We start from the raw sequence: 15,903 nt of genomic DNA on the forward strand, positions 1-15,903 counted from the left end.
AAGCAAGATAAAACAGAGTAGAGAATGGCAAAACCCGGGTGGGGACACGAAAGGGGCAGGGAGGGGACATGTCATCTGGGCATAATTGGCGGTCTTTGTCAAAGGGGGCCTTTGATTTAATAGACGGGTGTAGTGACTAAACCACTGGAGTGCAAACAGTGAGGAAAGAGCAGTGGTGGATCTGAGTCTTCTGGCCAGCCACCCCTCCCCCTCTGTCTCTGTAGACAACTGGCTCACTGCCTGTTTTCCTGACTGCTTGCCCCCAAGCCACACTGCATACCTCACACCACGGTGGACAGAGCACACTGCTACACACAACGCAGAGGCATTATCAGTTCCTCAGCCTTTAAGAGTTCACCTTGTCTGACGACAGGTGAGAAAACTGCTAAAAAAAAGTTTTCAGTGACAGACATGTCCTGGGATATATCTCCGAAAGTGTATGCAATGAATTTGTTTTGTATACTTTTTTTTGTTGTTCTACTTCAGCGTTTCCAGCTGACTTTTCTGGACTTTTGCTTGTAGCTTCAATCTAATCAGTTGGTTGCCAGTTCACATTGTTAACATTGTTAAGGTGTACAGAGTTGATATTTGGAATTCAGTTTATTTACATATTTTATCTACAGTATATTTTTACATATTCACGTAGCTGCTGTAGGCTACGCTGTAGCTGATGTGTGCCTCCTATAAAACAAGTCGGGGTTACAGCGGCTATGGAGATGCCTTGTGGGGACCGCAAGAACTGTAACTCTTCAGCTTTGTGCTGCTAGTGTTTTCTCCTTCTGATGCTGGTGGAGATTGTTGACAGTGAAAACAATAAAGGCTCAGTAAACATCTCCTTTTCAGTTACCAGTCTTGTTTATGTAAAATTACATTCCCATACAATTAAATTGCATTCTCAACTACATTTCGAAGGAAACGTATTGTATTTTCTCCCGGATTACGTGTGTTTTTAAACAGAAATATGTTTCTAATCAAAGTCTGCAAGGGGAGGAGGTCAGGATATATAGATGGATGGGTCCAACACTTGACTGGACTTTTCATCCAGGAGACTGCTGTTCGTGTCCCGTGTGAAACCAAAAGTCATGATTTTACTATTGCCGTGATATTGCGCAGGTAGACCTCTATATCTTGAGTTAGTTATTTAATTTTTCTACATGCATAATAGTCATACTTATTAAAACATTCAACAAGCAGCAAAAAAAGTAGATGTGGTGCACAAGGATCAGCATGTCTTATACAACACTCAAAAAGGACACATATGCTGGTAACTGATGGCGAAGAGATTTATAAATAAACCCAAAATCAATACAGATGTCTTCTCACGTTAGGACAAGGCCCACTTTTATCTAGTGCTGTATGCATGTCTGCAGGTATCTCTGGTAAAAAGTCTAGACAGCATCTCGGGGGTTAGGAATGGATGTCTCACCTCACCATCTCAAACAGAGAAAGACATTCTCCAAAATCTTGTGCTTCACTGTCAGTTGTTTTTGGCATTAGTGCACCTGATGTTCAAAACTGTTGTCCATACATCATTCACAATTTTCAAGTTTTGAAACTACCCACAGGTTTAGGAGTCTAGGCCAATAAATAAAAGCCTGAAGAAAAGAAGGAAATGGCAGGCTGCACTTGAACTGACCACTTGTAGTTACAAAACCTGAGCTTTGGTATATTCAGCCTTTTTTTCACAACGCACCGCTAGTATTCACCCACACCCTGGAAAGCTCACACTGTGCATTTACTCACCTTTATGTGATGTAATGCAGTGTCTCAGCAGTTTTACATCACATAAGTGCCTGTAGTAATGAATAATGTGTATACAAATGCAAATATTGTGCTTAACTTACATTACCATCCATGTAACCTCAGGGTTTTATACAGCAATACTATGCCATGCCATACTGGTCTCAATATTTCCCCATTTATGCTTTGCCACATATGCACTATACTGTATCGCAATGTGTTTAGACCAATTTTGTGAGAAAGGTGCCAGTGCTCTGGTAATAAGGGAGCTAAAAGGTGGAACAGAGGAAGGGTGGTGGGGATGTTTGATGATGGGGGTGGCAGGGCGTAAGGCTGCGTCAAAGCTATGATTAGACCCAACCAAGCTACGCTCATATTGATTGGCACAGTGGAGACACTGGGCTGCCTTCCACCACACTCTAATGAGAAGCCGTAACCTCCACTAGTCAGCAAGGTCACCAAAGCCTACTGTAATTGCACTTTCCCTAATGGCGTCACGCACGCACTCCAACCCTCCAACCCCAGTAATGACAATTACCATTATGTCATGGGCTCTACATGGGCCTTTCAATCATCCGTCACTTTGGGAGAGAGGATGTTAGTCAACTACTATTAGAGAGATTCAAAGGGTGCAACATCATATTTGACTATGACACTGAAACCTTTTTCCTAACCATAATGCTGCAATAGACTTTATAACAATACACTTCACCTGCTCCGGATTCACTAATACTTCGCCCTTTCAAGGACAGCATATCAACTTCTATTAATAATGGTGTCTTTCCATTGTTTATTCCTGGTTTGCTTCTTTCTTTCTATCTTTCTTTATTTTCTTTCATGTAAATGATATTCACAATGTGAAAGAGGATGAATGTGGGTTTGTTTTTTGATTTGAGAATTTCAGTGTCCCTGCTTACTTGTTTACAAATGTCTTTAATGTTGAGATTAAAAGTTTTTTTTGTTGTTGTTCTATAAATGGCTGTGGACTCCACATTATGTGCTGCCCTACCCTAAGTGCATGTGTCAAACAGTGCAATGAAAATTTTCTAGATCAAAATGTGGCAAAAACTAAAGAATTGATAACGGACTTCAGAAAATGCAGGGCCAAACCGGAATCGAGCATCATACATGATGATGATGTACAAATTTGACAAGAATACAAATATCTAGGAAGAGTGTTTGACTTGCAGCTTAAATTCAATGAAAACACAGACAGTCAAGTGGGGAAAGCAGATCATTTATTTGTTAGGGAAGCTAAACTCGTTCAGTATCTGCAAGAAAATCTGAAGAACTTTTTCATTTGTGTGCTGTTTTAATGGGTTGTCTGTGGAGGACAAAAACTGTTTAAATAAAATTCTGCTCCAAGATCACAGGAGTCCAGCAGAAAAGACCTCAGCTCTCTCTGAAAGAAACGAGTGGTTCAGAAAGCTGAAAAAATAATAACTCAACCTGACCATACACTTTCTATTGAATTTTTAGTTATGCTGTCAGGCTGGCTCTATTATGTGCCTGTATGGAAAACAAATCGTTATGGAAATTCTTTTATTCCTTCAGCTAACCGGCTACTAGACACAACCTGTTGATCTGTGCACTTGTTGTCACTGGCATGTTGATTCTGATGTTGTGATTGTTGTCAATTCAAGTATTTATTTACATGGATGAGATAGACTGTAAAATTGAATTTCCCCTTGGGGATTAATAAAGTATTCTGAATCTAAATGTGTCATGAAATAACAGGAATTAAAAGTTGCTGGTCGATTTTTTGCTAGTTCCTGTCAGAGCACAGATATGATATTGGATGTGTTGCAAAGCAGCTGCCATGACTCACTATAAGTATAATCAAATGAATATTATCTCTTTGAATATAATTTATTAGCCTCCTGATTCAGACTTGTATATTTTTTTTTTACTTGTAAATGTAACAATTAAATGTCATTACAAAAAATTATAATTTTCAGCAATATGTACTGTTGATGATTATACAGGAATTTGAAAAGTAGTTGTTTTCATGGTGTCTGCAGAATTGATAGGGTTGCATAACCGACAATGTGGATCAGAAAAGAGGTTCATCATTGTATTTACATCAGAAGTTTAATATAGATAGTTACTTTCAGTTAAGATTATCATTGAGGGGCCAAAATACAGCTTTAATACAGTTTGTTTGTTTGTTTGTTTGTTTATTCCTACTTGATTTAATTTAGTGAAGAGTAATTAGTTTCCAGTAGAACAATGCCAAATGGCTCTGTGGGTGTTTTTAATGGCCTACTGTGTTTGGCTTGTGTTTGCGATTCAGTTACTGTTGAAAAATCAATGTTTCTTTTCCTTGTTTTTCTAATGTGCATCACGGTCATTCAGTTTGTTTTACAGAAAAATTAAGAAACCATATGGGTTTTGAATAAATTGCAGTCATAATTTGAGTTAGTCTAGTGTTAAGTCTTTGCAGGCTGTCTGTTTGACTAGTTATGTGGAACAGCAATCGGCCTGCTGGTCTTAGCACAATTATTTATTCTACTCTTCTGTTTATTTTGGTACAAATAGTGTGAGTCTTTTTGTTGATCAGTAGGGAAAACTGGTACCCTAATAATGGAATAGCAGATGTTACACTGCCATTATTCTGCAGCAATTTCTCTCTAATAACAGCTGCACCACTAGTGCTAATGATTTCTTTCAAGAAATTCTCTGACAAATTTCTTGTAGCTAACGTGACCAAACTATGAAGAACTCAGCAAGGGTTGCATATTAGTAGTCAAGTAAACAACTTGTATTCTCGACTACATGCTATACTTTGGTGACATTTTATTAACTCTTTGTCAGGGTGGTCTGCCTAAATGAAACCAGCAGAATAATGTTTGATCCTTAGAGCTTTACTTTGAACGGCATTAATGTTTCAAGGATTTGTTGAATCATATTTTTAAGGTTATTCTTGTGACACAATTATTTTTTAAATGACCCCAATGACCAAAAAGACATCTAATTTTTCAGTACATACAGTACGTGTTCATATTTATGTTTAGTAGTCTATGAAAGCATCCCTTGGGTAGATGAGAGGGTGGTAAAAGGTTAATGAACTTCTTTTATAAAGATGAGTGGCCTTTTTATTAAGACTGACCCATTGAATGCAACAAGTTAATATATATATATTTGGCATTAAAGGCTCTGCTTCACAGGTTTTACTGAATTTGAGTTTAAGTGTGCTAAGGGACCACACAAATATATTAGCGAGGCGAGCATCGTTTTAATTTTTGCTATGTTTGTTGAGAGAGCACGGAAGGATGTCTCAACTTTTTTTCATCCCAAAAGCAGCTCTTTACTCAAATAGGGAGAGTGGTTTTATTTTTTATATTTTTGGTATATTTGCCATAAATATATTATTTTGCGATATTAGGGGAGGGTATTGCCAAGTCCAAAGGAGGAGTAGGGTACAAAGAAAAGATTATTAATGCTTTTTTATTTTTTTAGCTTTTTTGTAAAATAATTAGTAAGTAAGTAAGTAAAGTTTATTTCTATAGCACATTTAAAAACAGCTCGTGCTGACCAAAGTGCTGTACATAGCGCATTAGCCACAGGGTAATAAAATAAAAATAAAAATAAAACACACGTACAAATCAGCCCCCTTCCCCATTCACAGATTACACAGAATAAGAATGGAGATTTACCTGGCAACACAATATTAACCTAACCGGTCCAAAAGTATGTCACATACACATCCACCACCACATGATAATGTTTCTGTGTAAAAGCAGAACCAGTGCAGACAGAGGGAGGAGCGGTGCATCATCATCATCATCATCATCATCATCATCAGCAGCAGCAGCAGCAGCAGCAGCAATGTGAATGTGCAGCAGGAATGAGTGTGAGGCATTAACAGACCAGCTTATTATCAGATTGATTGTAAACTGCGTGCTCATGGGTCAGCTGATAGCACGCATGACTTAATGTCCTTAATGTCCTGTATGAAATGCTGCAAGCTCCATTATGTCAGAGTTTGGACTTTTTGACTTAATCCTAGCCCCATCTACAGGTGAATCAAACTGAGTTCATTATGGAGTCAGCCTGGAGCTGGCAAGCCATAAACTAGAACAATGCTATTGAGGCAACCTGCATAACTACAGTGTTTAGTTGATATGTACTTCGTACTAGTGTGATTCATAGTTTCTCTCTGAGATGATAAACTTTTTTGGTTTTCCTTTCAGTTATTAATGAAAAAGGTGAAAAGACATTTCTGCAGACAATAGGCCACCAAAGGCATGTGCATACCTGATGAGAGGCTAAGGTTTATGCTGTTTGGCAGAGAACGTGTGCTCTGCCGCTCAGATTTACTGCTGTGTTTCTAATTTCAGCAGGTTCACGTATTTAAGTGAGAGCCAGGGTCATAAAAAACAGGGAGGGAGAAAGAAAAAGTAAAAAAAAAGATGGCCTGGGTAGGTGGTATCTAAATCAGTGAAAGCACAAAGAGGCAGGCGTCTGAGAGGTATTGACCCTCCATTGATCGTCAGAAGCTGCGTGGTGGTATTGACCAGATAGAGGAGAGACCCGAGGAGGCAGCACACAGCTCCACCGCTGAGAGAGAGAAAAAACAGAGAAAAACAACCATATACACTGCCTACTCTGACCTTGTGGGCCTTTGCAGCCCACACCACTCTTCCCCCACCTCTGTGTGTGTGTGTGTGTGTGTGTGTGTGTCTGTGTGTGTATGTGTGAGTGAGACCCCTGTAGAGAACCATGCAGAAAACTCAGCTTTATCTTATTGAGGCCTTCGAAGCTTCACTGTAGCGCTGGTAAACACTGCGGCAGATAACTGTCCACAGGGCCTTCTGCTGACTCTGCCACACACACACACACACACACACACACACACACACACACACACACACATACAGAGGTCTGTTCCTCAAAGTGAAGCCGTCAGGTTCCAATTCCATATGTAGACCTGGACCTCTAAAATCCTCAGGATAGGTCAATATATTTGTTATGATCCTGACCTTATGAATTATTACCTAGTAGATACATTTGTTCCCACTGTCAACAAAAGGAAAAACTAAAGATTTTAATCTTTTCCAAAACAAAGCAATACTTTTTTTTACAGCATTCTAATTGAAAGATCTTTTGCTTGACAACAGGTGTAGCGGCCATTTTCCCAGAAAAAAGGTGGTACTCACTGCTCACACAGTAATTGGCAAGCAAGAATAGGTAGCAGAGAGTTGGATCATTGATGGCAGCAATGGTTGATTACGGAGGTGGAGGGGGGGAGGAAGCAACAAAAAGGCATAGGGGGAGAGACAGAAGGTGCAAACAACATTTTGTCACTAATGGCTTTGATGCTGGTCAATAAACAAGCATTATTTATTTGTATACATGCAGGAATAAGGTTTGCATCAGCACCGTGCAGCAATAGGAAACTGAGCTTGCAGCTCAAAACCCAGGAAAGTCATGGGGTAAAAAGCAGGGGGAGAGGATGGGGGGGGGTCATTAAAGTGAAAACCAGGAGCCACATGGGAGGCAGAATTTTAAATGACTCCCCTTGTAGCAGGACCAGCCCAACAGAAGGACTAAACCTTTCTCTCTCTCCCTCTATCCATCTCGCTCTCTCCCTTGCAGAGATGCAATTAATTCGGATAGACCGTGCCAAGTGTGCAGAGATAGAACGAGCGGGATGCGCCCTCGCACATGCCGGAGGGAGGACAGTTTCACATTCCCCAGAACAAATACAGATTTTGAGGCTTTCGGTCCAGCACGTCGTGACCAAACTTCATCTCATCATTTCCACCATGTCTCTCTGAGTTTTTAAGCGAGAGTTCAATCCTTCAGCAGCCCTGAAAGAAAGAAAAAAATCTCCCTTCCACCTGCACTGCTGCAGTAACACCACCCAAACTTTTTAACCCTAACACGCTCAGAAGCCAATCAATTAAATATACTGCAATAACCCAAATTTTAACCACTTTGAGAACATGGAAGTGGAAACATTTGTTTTTTGTGATTGCTAGGATATATCCCTCCTGTTACCCAGCTGTTGATAGGCCAGGATCAGGGGACTGCAGGTGGGAGAGTCAGGGTTTGGGAATGGTGTGCTGGAGTGAGTCATGTCATGGTACACAAAGCACGTACCATGCAAAGTGCAGGAGGGAGTGTAGCTCAGGGCCAGGGAGGCCATCGATATCAGGGAAATTGATCGTAATCAACCAAGTTACAGAGACTGAGCAGGGATTGGCCGACGACCATCTTTACCCTCTTCTCCTCCTACTCCCTCCTCTTCCTTTTCCCTTGTATTCTTCCTCCATCTTATACTGTGTTTCCTGATGTGGTTTCCATCCAGACTGAAGAACAAATGTCAGTCTGGAATTAAAAACAAAACACATAGGGACAGGTCTGTATGCTTTGCTCATCCAATCACATAGATAATTTTTATACTCTTCATAAATTGATGTGTTTTTTAGCTTTGTTACCTAATTGTGATGAATATAACTTGTCTGGGAGAATTGTGTGGCACATCCTATCCTCTCTGTATAAGTCAGTTTGATAAAACAAATCAAAAAGAAACCACACAGGAAGAAAATACATTCTTAAAAATGGTTGCATCTTCTCTTCTGGGGCTCCACTATAATTTCCCATTTGAAGACAGTGGCATACCTGGCAGTGCAGCTGCACCGTTAAAAGTGCTGGCCCAATTATAGCATATCACCTAGCCTTATGGTTTCCATGGCTGCACGATGCATTTTCCCGCGGGACGCACCGTGGAGAAACGAGTGTCTTATCAACCATCACCCTGGTAATAACACTCCCTCCAGCCTTTGCCGCATGTGTCAGACCTTAACGAGAACCCTGGGTGAAATCTCTCTCCCAGTCCAGCCACAGCCATTGATTTGGACTTAATCTGTTCCTATGCGTCCTTGTGTGTTTGTGCATGTGCATGTGCGTGTGTGTGTGTGTGTGTGTGTGTGTGTGTGTGTGTGTGTGTCTGTCTGTGTGTCTGTGTGTGTGTGTGTGTGTGTGTTTGTGTATGTGAGAAAGAGAGAGAGAGAGAGAGAGAGAGAAAGAGTAAAAAAAAGGGAGACTATGCATGTCTTTGTGTCTGTTCGGAAGTGTATGTGTCTATGTTTCTATATGATTTAGTGCATGAGTGAGTGTGTATGTATGTATGTAAGTATGTATGAATGTGTGCGTGCGTGCGTGCGTGCGTGTGTGTGTGTGTGTGTGTGTGTAAATTAGCTTTTGCTACACTCAAACAATTCCCTTCTGCACACTCAAAGGAGCATATGTATACAATACAATATGTAAAGTATGGATCTGTACTGCATAATTGAACCATGGGTATTCTATTTTTATGGTTGATTCAGGTGTTTCTATGTACAGTGAATAACAAATCAGTGAGTGGGAAAAACATTTATTTTTTGCCTTTCAGGCTTTAAGTCTATTTGCACAGAACAACTACAATCTAAAAGACTTAACATGAGGCTGAAAATTATTTATTGAGATTTACTTAGTATGAGCACAGACCTGGATTTGATGGCTCTTGTGGTCAAAGGCTGGACACTGCGGACCGTGGCTTGAGCAGGTCTTGGCAGTGTGCACTGCAGGAGCACATCTCAGTCTACCCAAGCATACAAACAAATGCATACTAATCCAGCTATTCAATCCCATAGATGGCCCTGTTCTCCTGTTTGCGTAAGGTGCTTGGAGGTCTAGTGTATTTCAATACATTTTTGTAAGTTAAGATATAAATTGTAATGGATCGTGTATAAAATGATCACACACTCGCTGTGGTTATTACTCAACGTGCTATAGGCTACGTGTAAAAAGTAGTTTGTCATCGCCCAACTTGATTAAAGGAGAATTCCGGCCAATTTTTACGTTAATCTTGATCGCTATAAATATGCGAGTACAGTTGATAGAAAAAAATAACGAGCCGAATCGGTGCGGTCAACACGGAGTAGCTGAGTAGCTTCCACTCAGCTAAAAGGGAGTTGTCGGGGCAAGTGCCTTTGGGCCTCTTAACAGACACAAAATGCAATTAAAATGTCTGTGCAACATGAACAGGGCACTTACGTGACAACAAGATGTGTTTTCAACTCAGACATTGTTTAAATTCACCTACCCTGTCTCTATCCTGCTGGTAGCTAGCTCGCCCTGCTAGCTGCTAGCTGTTAGCTGCTAGCTGCCGTGTGTTCAGCCAGGTTTCTGTGATAATCATCACACAGCAGTTCCGTGTGTATTTGTAGCTCATCCATTTTGTGTGTGATCGATCTGGTATTGGTGAGTAGGAGGCTTGGCAGTGGCGATCTGTGTGGTAGTTCCCTTAGATGGACTAGCAGGCCCGACAGGCATCCTTGCCTCTCGGAGCGATCTGCACACTGCCTTTTCCTGCTACAACGGGACTTCAGCGCGAGACTACAGCTAGCCTTCTCTATTGATATCACTGTGCAAGCCACAGACATCATTTGGCCCGTTTTCATGCCACATAGGCACTGATATGGTCATAACCACTACAGTGCTCAATTACCTATTTTTGAAGGGGAATAAAGAATCAAGTTTTCATCGCGAAGGCATGAGCTGTCCTCTGGAGGACATAGCCAGAACAGCGGGCGCTTGGTGGATTGTTGTGGGGAGCAGGAGGCGACAAAGACGGGGAGAAAGCAGAAGCAAGGATGCCAGTCGGGCCTGCTAGCCCAGCTAAAACACAGATCGCCACTGCCAAGCCTCCTACTCACCAACACCAGATCGATCACACACAAAATGGATGAATACAAATACACACAGAACTGCTGCGTGATAATATACCTTTGTCACAGAAGACATGTTGACATGTCATAGTAGGAAAAGCACAGGTGTATTTAAAACCATTAATGATGGCTGCATTCCACTTAGGAGAGGCTCTGGTATTCTGCATGCTGACTCACTGAAATAGCCTAGGCCTACTGGGACACTTGATGGAATTGAGCCATCATTAAGGTTATCAATTTCAGCTGTGCTTTTCCTACTATGACAAGTCAAAAATGTCTGCTGTGAAAAAGGTCCATTATCACAGAAATCTGGCTGAACACACGGCAGCTGGCAGCTAATGGCTAGCAACTAGCAGGGCGAGCCAGCTACCAGCAGGCTAGAGAATTTAAACAATGTCTGAGTTGAAAACGCATCTTGTTGTCACGTGAGGGCCTTGTTCATGTTGCACAGGCATTTTAATTGCATTTTGTGTCTGTTAAGAGGCACAAAGGCAATCTAAAACTTGCCATTTTAGCTGAGTGGAAGCTCGTAGACGTAGCTGCAGCTACTCCGTGTTGACCGCACCGATTCGGCTCATTTTTTTTTCTATCGACTGTACTGTATATTTATAGCGATCAAGATTAACGTAAAAATTGGCCGGAATTCTCCTTTAAGCCTCATCCGCTGGACAGGCATTGTAAGACTATTCTAATAACGTTGGTTATTGACCTGTGAGTCATTTTTATTACATCAGATGCTTAAAATCTAACTTGTGTTTTACTAGGTGCGTGACACAGGTAAAAAAATAAAACACACACACACATAAAATGGCTCAAAGGCCCCCCTGAGCAAGGTCACTTGTAAATTGTGCTGATCCTCTGTAATTTTTTCTCTGATGAACATGCCTTTAGACATCCCTAAAGCACTGCTGGTTATCAATAATATTGTCAAATACTAAAAACTGATGGCGAAGGAGCCAGATGTAACTTTTGTTTCACTTATTCATTTTTTTCATGTTAGATGATTACGGTCGATATTACACCGTTGTGATGTATTACAAAAGAATAGCATTAACAAAATTAAAGGTCACTGTGCAATTATCTGTAGTTTCACAATCCAATGAAAGCAGAAATCTCATCATGTAAATACCTTTTACGAAAGATCTCAAATTAGCCGGTAGTGTATTGTGCTTTAATTTTGAGTAACTAAAGATGAAGTCAAATATATATAGCTCGAGCTATATATAATAAAGATGTGATTATTCGTCAATTTAAAGACAGACTATGATTATAGGTCGATTGTATGTACGATATAGCATATCCAGTAAAGGTTTGACCAGTTCCTCACAGCACCAGTTTTTATTCTAATAAAGTCAATGGAAAAGGCAGCTTTGAGAGCTCAGCATTTGTTTGTTTTTTAATAGTTAATAGTCACTGCTTAGAATTAGAAGTTAAAAAATCTCAAATTGAAAAGCTCTCCACTAAATACAAATTGTCACTGGCTCATAATTTAAATGGCGTTTCAGCAAAAATACTCAGATAAAGCCCTTTCCTGATTTCATCTGTTTGGTGCTTCAGATTAAAAAGGATCTTCAAATGAGAGTGCAGTGTGAACAATTGAGACCTTTGTAACTCCAATATGATGTTATTGTGTATTCATTATAAGGCAACATTTAGACATTATGTTTAACTTTTATGATTTACTCTGCAATAGTACTTTACACTATTTTTAGATTTAATTAAGTGTTTTCATAAAGTGCAGAGTGGTGTTACTATTGTGGCAAAGATGCTCTCACGACAAAATAAATGAAACTATGACACAGATGGTTTCCTGAAACAACAGCACAGCCAAAGATAGTAAGCATGTGTTAGCTACGTGTCAGCTATATTCTAATACTTGAATGCACAATAAACACTGTGGGTTTACACAAGTGACAGTTGTGTGTTTTTCAAAAATTAGTGAAATCAAAAACACATTTGTAGTAACAACTGCTAACAGCTGAAGTAATTTTGTCTCAACCAAATATACATGTGTGTGGAGAGGTGTGTGGGTGGGTCGCGGTGCTGGTGGTTGGGAGAGTAAACATTTTATGCATTCATACCCAAAGTGAGATTTATCCTTTTGTTATTTAGCACATTTACCTCAATATGAAGCCCGATCTCAGTGGGAATTCCAATAGTTATTCTTATGAAATTAAAGATTTACAATTTGTATGTGTTCAAGGTGGTTTGTTAAGGTAAATTAATTGAAACCAGGCTCAAATATGTACCCTAAAGTTAAACAAAATAACTCATCGCAAACTTAAAACCATAATTTTCTGAAGATATTAGATGAAAAATACAAATAGGTCTAATGAAAGAAATGTCCAATTAAAAATAGTGTCAAATTAATCTAAAGATTACACAATAAACCAAAAACAATGTACTGAGTCTTAATTTTGCTTTTCCTTCCTTGTTAACTTTTATATTCTATCCTTCTTTGACACATATAAATGATAGCAATACATTTGTATCATGTACAGCTTCAAGAAATTCCACTTTGTTGTTATATATACATTGATGGACCTCACGGCACAAAGAAGACCTGTTGTTTGTTTATCTTCTACAGCATATGACAATTTTCATATGTGACCAACATCAATTGTTGCAAAGCAAAAAATATCTGTTGTAGTTTCTTTAGTTGCTGGCTTTCTCATAACACACTGTTAATCCTTTGAGTTGCCCAGCATTCGATAAGTCTGTATGATGTTATCATATATATATATATTGTAGCAGCGAGTGTTGTTATTAGTAGGCTTGTCCAATGTGCAAAATTCAAATCTGAAAACATCTGTGTCATCAGAGTTTGTACATGTTTTACAATTGAATAGAGAATACACCAATTTCAAAAGATCAGTTCTCAACAGGAGTATTGGCTGCATTGATTTCTATGGTTCAGAGTTTCAGCTTTTGATGTCACACAAGTGGAGCATTCTGGGAGAGTGCAATATCACTTTCAATGAGCAGATTATTCATCAGTTTTTCAAAATGACATCTAGATTTTTTATATATATATATATTACTAAAACATGTATTTGTATAATATGTATTATCAATAATATCCAGATATTTACGACTAAATACTGTTGCAATTTACAGTATACTGTATTCTAAGGGTATTTATGCTTATGTATTTATGCTAACAGTTAATTAACTAAATTAATTAAATGATATATGTATATATATATTCAATTTATTCAATCAAAATAAAGAAAAGGACCAACTAAAAAATATTTCAATATGGATACCTTTGTTGCTACAACAGTTGGCACAGCAACCAGTGTCACTATCTTTTCTTTATATGAATAAACAGGAGTGCATCTTTGAGCAATCACATAACTTTAAAGTACATTTTAAATAAATATGAGTAATGTAAACACTTTCAACCAGTAGAAACCAATTTAGTCTCAAATGAAAAAAGTGGCAGACTATAATGCACAGTGGAAAATACACTTTTTAACACAGTATGCCAGGTATGACCTTTGTTTTGCTGTTGTAACTTCCTTGCACATGTGCTGAGACAGAGAGAAATTATATGAACCCTAATGAGCCAAACTTTGTAACCCTCATCCCTCAGTACACAGAAATAAATGGCATATCCCTAGCTATAAGTCATTTACTAATAACATTTTAACTTCCTAAAATCTAAGCGTATCACATTCTATTCAAATTAATGGGGCAGCACACTGTCTAGTCTTTCCCATGCCGTTTGCATGACACTGAGATGTCTGTGTATTTTCATACAGTAGATCTAAACCTCATATAATGTTGTTGTTTAGTAAGATTATGCATAAAAAGAACTTTAAGACAACCTCCCTTTGATATTCACATATAGCACATTGTGTTCCTTGATGGCCATACAGTGAAAAAGGGTCACTTCTGACTCCTCAGCACTTTGGCCTGTGTACTCACTTGCAAAGCTTGTGTTTTTTCTCCTGTTAGTCACATTTTACAAGCAACATTCCTCCCTCCTCAACAATTGGACTGCATCAGTTCCTGCTATCTCCCCCGTTCGAAGAAGGTGGCGAGCGAGCCGAGAAGGGGCCAGCCTGTGCAGGGGCATTTGGATGGGGGAAGGGCATGTCTGCTGGCGATGAGGGTGAGTAGATCAGTGCGGCTCAGAGTCTGTGAGGCAGTGATAAGATTCCAGGATTTTCCCAGTGTGACAGGCCTGCTCACCAAGCCGTACACCCTCTGCATGAAGAACCACCATCACCTGACACCCCTGCCCGCCGTCTCCCACCCCTGGGCTGCTACACCTCAGCAGGCAGCAGCCACAGTCACCTGCAACCACACCCCACACTTAAAGTCTTAATCTCTTATTTTTCTGTCTCAGGTGTAAATGTGAAGTACATGGATGATTTTTTTTTTTTTACTTTCCAGTTGTGTGCTTCCACACTATACACTAGTTGTGCTGTCTCCTTCTTTCTCTCTGGCTCACTTCTCTTTCTCTATCTCTGCCTCAGTCCCCCCTCCCCACTCCCTCTCCCTTGGATGGCAGGTCAGGCAGTGAGCTGTGCGGGCTCAGAGGAGGTAAGGACGCCGCGGTGCACATTAATAATGAAAGGCCTTAGCCGCCGCCACCCCCCCACCACCACCCCAGACACACACACACACACACACTCCCCCCATCGCCATGGCGATGGCACTAGCCCAGCACTGTCACCGGGGGGGGGGAGCTGGGAATATAGCTACACTCTCCAACCCTCCGCTCGCCAAGCTGATCACGAGCTCGTACACAAGCCCACCATACTGGGCCTTCACCGAGGATATTCGCTAATTAAAAACACTCAGCACTTCGGCTGCGGCAGAAATCTGCATCTACTTCCCCACCTGGATATGAAAGAGTGACTATGGAGCTGTGAAAAAAATCTGTGAGAATCATCACTTAGCAGGAAATGGAAATTCACTCTTGTGTCACAGACCTGAGGCATTAGAATTAGTTATTACACCCATGTGAGATTGACCACATTTTGGAAAGGTTTTTTAAATCAGCACTGCTTTCACTTATCCATGTCTTTATCCAAACTTCGCTCCCTTCTACTCCATGTATGCATAACACATCCAGCAATAAACACAGACAATTTATCCATTCTTCTTATGGATAGCCTTAATAGCGCTCAAGACAAAACTAGGTAGGTTAAATGTCACAAGGATCTTAAAGAAGAGAGAAAATCATTGACAAAAAATAAGATTTAGGGGGATTTTCAGGAGGTTTTGTGCATTTTAAAGAAACACTGCAATCAAAATTGTTCTTATTCAAACATGTTTTAAATCATTTTGGTTACATTTTAGCATTTTACCATCAGTTATTCCACTATAGGAAGATATTACAGAAGCAGTTAGAGAAATATCTCAGTCAAACCAAGGACATCATGGTGATCCATGCCACCACCTGATTTACTTTTAATGAGTTCTGCTCGCATTA

At 39.9% G+C, this 15,903-nt stretch overlaps 1 long non-coding RNA gene across 2 annotated transcripts; it reads right to left on the reverse strand.

The window, feature by feature from the left end:
* Positions 1-6,569: 6,569 nt before the first annotated feature.
* Positions 6,570-9,868, reverse strand: LOC120543579. 2 transcript variants are annotated; one of them, XR_005636367.1, is made up of 4 exons: positions 9,833-9,868; positions 9,235-9,328; positions 8,184-8,239; positions 6,570-8,073 (listed from the first exon to the last, which is right to left on the reverse strand). It is a non-coding gene; the product is annotated as an uncharacterized LOC120543579 (long non-coding RNA). The 2 variants fall into 2 exon arrangements; XR_005636366.1 differs by lacking the exon at positions 8,184-8,239.
* Between the last annotated feature and the right edge of the window lie 6,035 nt (positions 9,869-15,903).

This window comes from Perca fluviatilis, chromosome 16 (assembly GCF_010015445.1).
Source record: "Perca fluviatilis chromosome 16, GENO_Pfluv_1.0, whole genome shotgun sequence".
NCBI lineage: Eukaryota > Metazoa > Chordata > Actinopteri > Perciformes > Percidae > Perca > Perca fluviatilis.